Consider the following 7,224-nt stretch of genomic DNA (forward strand, 5'->3'; position numbering starts at 1 on the left):
CCCACCTAATTTACTTTTTATTTTTTATTTTTTGAAATGGAGTCTCGCACTGTCACCCAGGCTGGAGTGCAGTGGCACGATCTCAGCTCACTGCAACCTCCGCCTCCCAGGTTCAACTGATTGTCCCTCTCTCAGCCTCCCAAGTATCTGGGACTACAGGCAAACACCACCAAACTCAGCTAATTTTTGTATTTTTCGTAGAGATAAATTTTTGTATTTTTCACCGTGTTTGCCAGACTGGCCTCGAACTCCTGACCACAAGTGATCCTGCCACCTCTGCCTCCCAAAGTGCTGCGATTACAGGTGTGAGCCACCACACCTAGCCAGGCTAATTTATTTTTAAATTTTCTATACAAAGGGAGTCTTGCTTTGTTGCCCATGCCGGTCTTAAATTCCTGGCTTCAAGCGCTCTTCCTGCCTCACCCTCCCAGGGTGTTACGTCTTAAGCTGCATGGATTTCAAGGCAAGGCCTGCAAACAGCTTGGTTAAGGTGCTGACTTGCTGTTATTGAATGCAGCGCCCTGTTAGAGCTGTTGCACCCGAACAGGGCTAGGGAGATGCCCAGGAGTACTTACAGTCACAGTGGTGGGGCTGGGGTTTATACCTCCAAGTCGGCGGGCTCCCTGCCTGTTTTCCTGTTAGATTTTCTTACTAAGTTTGCATATGTGAAGGGGCTAAAGGTCCTGTCTGTCGCTCTTCTCATCAGCGATCAACCTCAAAATGAGCTGCTTAATCTGGCAGCTGCTGTCTGTGTGCGCTGCGGCAGGTCTGAGCTGGGCACAGCACCCGGGTGAGGACTTGTCCTGGCAGCTATATCTGTCCTTCGTAGGTTTTTGTGAAAAGAGTTCTGCAGAACCTGTTACAGTGAGAAGTGAACTCAAACGTGACGTCTGACTTAATGATGTTCAGATTCTACAGGTCTCAATAAACTTCCCCGTGTCCTTTAAGGGACTTCGTTTCACTGAGGGGCGTTCCTTTTAAGAATTTTTGTTTATATAAATAAGTTATTTCAAATAAGGGATAAAAGAATGGCATTACAAAATGTAGTTTGGGATAGAAGTATTAAATGTAGTGAGAATTTATGCCTAAGATGTTAACATTGGCATTGATTTGTATTGTCATGGAACCTTGGGTTTTAGTCTCAGTCCAAAAGATTAACTTGCTCTGTGACCTTGGACAAATTACTTGACCTCTCTGGACCTCTCAATGACCTTGGCTGTGAGGGAGACTCTTGTTTGCATCACCTGTCTTAGTCTGTTTCTGAACATGCTCTTCTCAGCCATTCAGTCACAATTGTTGGACGCTCCTCTAAATGTAGCAAGACTGGACATAGTAAAAGCCAAGTGCAAGCCTACCGGTGACAGAAAACCCAGGACGAGGGGAAGTCGGTTGTGTTCTGCAGGCCCTCTCCTAAAGAAGGGTGGCCATGGGTAGAAGCAGCAGGTCTTACAGGACCTGGGTACCCAGTTTTCCGCTGCTGTCCCTCCTTCCCCAGCTCTCCCCAGTACAGCTGAATGAATGCCCAGCGTGGCCTCTAGTTGGCCGTTCCTGGACCTGTTTTGTGAGTTCTTGTCCACATTGGTGGATCCTGGAAATCTCGAAACAATGGAGGTGGGTGTGTGAATCCACTGCCAAGTGCCTCTGTCCTGAAGAGGATGCTGTGTCATTTCTGTGAGCTCAGGAAGCCAGTCTCGGAAGGTAAGGATTTTGCACCTCCTCCCATACAGACACCAGCATTGGGTGGGGGCAGTGCGTGGTAATGATGACTCTGCAGGGGCAGGATCCCCCAGGACCAGGCCCTGGTGCAATGTAGTGGGTATGTGGTCTGGCGGGTCTCATGGCTGTGATCCATCCTGAGTCACTTCATCTTTAAAGCAAAGAAATGTGTGACTTCCAGAGCCTTTCCCCTAATATCCCATTATGGTTATGCTGGGTTTTGCAGGAGCAACCTCGAGACTAATGAGAGGTTTAGTCACCCCTGCAATCTTTGAAAAACAACAAATACAGGATGTGGAAAAACCGAGAGTGAGGCACCCAGACCCCCGAATGCTGGGTAGCTCCTTCCCTAGTTTATGCAGCATCTTGTGTTGAGCTGCGGCCCCTTATGTGTAAGCAAAACTCAAAACAAAATTCCTGTTCTAGAATATTATCTAGAAAACGTGTACTGGTTTTATACTGATGTAATTCCTTCAACAAATATTGAGCTGGACACTGTCTAATTCATGTTGGGGATGGATGTGGCAGAAATAGACGAGGTCTTGACTTTCTTTGGGGATGTTCTAGTGGAGCAGCTGGTCAAACAAGTTAGCGTGTAAAAAGGATTGTGGTAAGTGTCAGGAGGGAAATTGAGTGGTTATGATAGTAACTAGGAGGTGGCAGCTTGGTGAACATGATCTTTTGAGTGGACACCTCCGTGGAATAGATGGGGAGAAGGAAAGATGATTGGAGATGGGGATGTGGTTGGAGAAGAGCTGATCAGCCCAGGCCTCACAGGCATTGCTGAGGAACACAGATTTGAAGACCGATGGGAAACTACGGTAGAATTTAGTTAGACTGCACCATGCCAGGTACAGTTCTGGTGCTCAAGGAGTGGGTGTGACAGGCAGCACGGTTCCCACCTGGACGGCCACAAGCTGGAGAGAAGGGCCACATGCACTTCAGAGGTTACACACAGGAAAAGAAAGACCAGTTCTTGTCACACTTCTGGGATGAACCATCGGTAAGTTGTAACAGATAATGTGTTCCTGAGGTTAGTCCAAATCCTGAGTACCCATAATCTACCATGCAACATACATGATGGGACTGTGTCAAGATGAAAAACCCGGGCCCCTGCTCTCAAAAGCTGTGTTTGGGCTGGATCAATGAAAACAGACACGTTTTCATCATAAACACATCTTCATCCTAGCATGGACATGAGGTGGAATCTCTGAACCTGTCTTTCCTAATAAAAATATAGACAAAGCGGTTCTTGAACATGATTTCTTCCTGCAGACACTCATGGGTTGTATAGTCATTTATCTTGTGTTCAGTATTTTTTTTTTTTTTAGTACCTTGAAGCTAATGTGATTTCTACCAAGAAAATCTAGGAGAAACAATTGGAAAATTATAAGAATTCAGTAAGATTATAGTTACAAGATTAATACACAAAAATTGAGTTATCCAATTTACCAGCAGTAACCAATTAGAGAATATAATGGAGATGGCATTCAAAACAGCAACAAATTGTTGCTATTTTGCTGCACATGCCTATAGTCTCAGCTACTCAGGAGGCTGAGGCAGGAGGATCACTTGAGCCCAGGAGTTCGAGACTGCAAAGAGCTGTGATGGCATCACTGCACTCCAGCCTGGGTGACAGAGCAAGACCTTGTCTCGTAAGGAAAAAACCCAGACAACAAAATGGCAACAAATTATATCGAAGAACAAAAACATTTATTAAATGCTTATAGTGTGCCCTGCACAGTTTAAGCACTCAGCATTTGTTAATTCATTTAATCCCCTTAACAATTTCATGAGGTAGCTGCTGTTATTCCCAGATGAAGGTGCTTATTAGGCTTGGAGAGGTGAAAACCCTGGTCAGTAAGTGGTAGAGCCAGAAAACCTGATTCCAGAGGTTTTTTTTAGAGGCAGGATCTCACTGTGTTGCCCAGGCTGGTCTTGAACTGGACTCAAGTGATCCTCCTGCCTTGGCCTCCCAGAAGGCTGGGATTACAGGCATGAGCCACTGCACTTGGCCCAATCCAGAGCTTTTTTCTCATCACTCTGCTACGTGGTCTTTCACTGCCACCGATTAGGGAGAAACCCATCTAGAAACATGCTATGCTGGATTGAGTAGTGCCCTCTAAAAATTCATGCCAACCTGAAATGTACAGATGTGACCTTTTTTGGAAATAAGGTCTTTGCAGATGTAATTAGTTAAGATGAGGTCATATTGGACTAGGGTGGCCTAAATCCCTGTAAGGAGAGGGGGGTCGGCAGACACAGGGCCAGAACACTGTGGAGGTGAAGGCAGAGGTTGGAATGATGCAGCCGTAAGCCAAGGAATGCCAAGGTTGGCCAGGGCCAGCAAAAGCTGGAAGAGACAAGGAAGAATCCTCCCCTGGAGTTTCCAGAGCATATGGCCCTGCTGGCACCTTGATTTCAGACTTCCAGCCCCCTAGTGACAAATTAAATTTCTGTTTTTGTGAGCCATCCAGTGTGTAGATATTTGTTATGGCAGCCCTAGGAAACCGACACAGGTGCAATTCCTAAATCGAGAAAATGCCGGCCGGGCGCAGTGGCTCATGCCTGTAATCCCAGCACTTTGGGAGGCTGAGGCGGGCAGATTACTTGAGGTCAGGAGTTCGAGGCCAGCCTGGCCAACATGGTGAAACCCCGTCTCTACTACAAATACAAAAAGTTAGCTGGGCATGGTGGTGCGCGCTTGTAATCCCTCGGGAGGCTGAGGGAGGAGAATCACTGGGACCCGGAAGGCAGTGGTTGCAGTGAGCCAAGATCACACCACTGTATTCCAGCCTGGCCACCAAGCGAGACTCCAGCTCAAAAAAAAAAAAAGAAATGCCAAACTTTGCTGGCAGTCATCACGAAAAACCTGAATGAAAGAGACGTGCCATGTTCCTGAGTGGGAAGTCATAGGACCCGACAAATGTCACATCTCTTGTTCCCACTCCCCCTTTTGTCCAGTGTGTTCTCTAAGTATACCAAGTTCTGTTCCGATTCAGGAACTTTTTCTGCGTTGTTGTTTCTGTCTGGCATGCTTCCCCCCGATACCTGCATTGCTCACTCTTCTCACTATCTGCTGTTTTTCTTGTTCACTTGATTATTGTCTGGTGTGGCATTTTTCCAGAAACAAAGCACTGATCTCATATTTGGAGGTACTTCCAATTGTCAAAGCTTTCTTCTGCAACTCCCTGATGTAGGTAGAACAGCTGTTCCATCCCTATCGCTTTTCAGTCGAGCCGAGGGCAGTGTTAGGGAAAGAGCAGTCTCAGTAGGGAAGCGTATCACAAATACGGGGCACTCTGGCCATCAACTGAGGAAGTGTGAACAGTGTCAGTCTACAAATATATGCCTTAAACGTAACATTTTTCCGGAAACACAGTACTGATCTCATATTTTGAGGTACTTCCAGTTTTCAAAGCTTTCTTCCTCATCTCCTCTTCAGCTCCCTGATGTAGGTAGAACAGACGTCTGCTTCAATGCCATGTCCTCACAGGCCTCCTCTGACCACCGCCCTCCGTCTGGGGAAGGGGACCTCCTTGTTGCTCTTGTGTTGCCCAACCATAAGCCTTGCCCGGCTCTCCCCACTATCTGCTGTTTTTCTTGTTCACTTGATTATTGTCTCGTGTGGCATTTTCCCAGAAACAAAGCACTGATCTCATATTTGGAGGTACTTCCAATTGTCAAAGCTTTCTTCTGCAACTCCCTGATGTAGGTAGAACGGCTGTTCCATCCCCATCACTTTTCAGCAGAGCTGAAGTGCAGATAGGCTAGGTGACTTGTCAAGGTCGCGTCATCCGCAAGCAAATATCTTGCAGTTAATCTACAGCTGCCCCTAGAACCACAGAGCGTGGCAAGCCCTCCTGCACCTAGAATGCTGACCCATTCCCCACTGAACCCCAGGACCCGATACATGCCAGGCCCTGTCCAGTGAGTGAGTGGATGGGGTGAGGCACAGGTCCAGAAGATCAGGACAGGAGTCAAGGCATAGTCAAATCTTGAGCAAAAGGAGCAAAGCTGGAGGTATAGAAATGGAGATAAAGTGGTTCTTGAACATCATTTCTTCCTGTAGGCACTCATGGGTTCCACAGTCATTTATCTCGTGTTCAGTATTTTTTTAGTACCTTGAAGCTCACGTGATTGCTGCCAAGAAAACCAAGGAGAAACAACTGGAAAACTACCAGAATTCATCACACCTGTGAGAATGGTATGGAGAAAAGGACGTCCCTTTGCACTGCTGTTGCGAAGGCAAATTATTACAGCCATTCTAGAAGACAACATGGAGGCTCCTAAAAAGACTAAAAAGAGAACTGCCATGTGATCCAGCAATCCCACTTCTGGCTGTATATCCAGAAGAATCGAAATCAGTGTGCTGGAGAGACAGCTGCACTCCCATTAAAGCACTGTTCACAATAGCCCAGACAGGGAGGCAATGCAGGTGTCCATCACTATGTGAAATAAGCCAGGCACAGAAACAAATATCGAATCATTTCACTTACATGTAGAATCTAAAAAAAGCCGCACTCAGAAGTAGAAAAGTAGAGTGATGATTACCAGAGGATGGGAAAGGAGGAGGATGAACAAAGGGGAGAGCTTCACCAATGGGTACAAAATTTCAGTTAGCAGGAGTAAGCTCTAGTGATCTATTGCGCAAACAGCTACCATAATAAATGCATTGTGTATTCCAAAGTTGTAGATTTCAGTTGTTTTCACCACACACACAAATAACTACGTGAAGTGATGGACTTGTTCAATAGTTTGATTTAATCATTCCACAATGTAAAACATGTATCAGAACATATTGTACCCCATAAATATATACAATTGTGTGTCAATTAAAAATAAAAAGTAGAGCTATGAGGCAGCTTCAGGAAAGAGGCAGAGCTTGAAGCGGGTGTGTTGTAGAATCTGGATATGTAGAAAGGAAAGGAATTCCAGCAGGAAGCGCATGAACCAAGAGTCCGGAGCCCACCCGCTCAGCATTGCTGAGGACAGTGTTAGGGAAAGAGCAGTCTCAGAAGAGAAGCGTGTCACAAATACAGGGGACTCTGGCTGTCAACTGAGGAAGTGTGAACAGTGTCATTCAGTCTACAAATATGTGCCTTAAACATAACATTTTTTCCAGAAACGCAGTATTGATCTCATATTTTGAAGTACTTCCAATTTTCAAAGCTTTCTTCTTCATCTCCTCTGCGACTCCCTGATGTAGGTAGAACAGATGTTCTATCCCCATCGCTTTTCAGATAGCGCTGAAGTGCAGAAAGGCTAAGTGACGTGGCAAAGGTCACGTCATCAGCAACCAAACATGACTTGCAGTTAATCTACAGCTGCCCCTAAACCACAGAGCGTGGCAGGCCACACCTGTCACATGAATCTCCATGCACGTTGTCTTTGGAGAAAAGACAGCTGCAACATTTTAGCTTTAAAAAGTACTTAGCAAATAATGCACCTACAAGCAAGAATGGTGTCTGGGGATCCTGTTATTTTTATTGTTGCTGGATATAGAGC

This window comes from Macaca fascicularis, chromosome 9 (genome assembly GCF_037993035.2).
Source record: "Macaca fascicularis isolate 582-1 chromosome 9, T2T-MFA8v1.1".
In the NCBI taxonomy this organism is placed as follows: domain Eukaryota; kingdom Metazoa; phylum Chordata; class Mammalia; order Primates; family Cercopithecidae; genus Macaca; species Macaca fascicularis.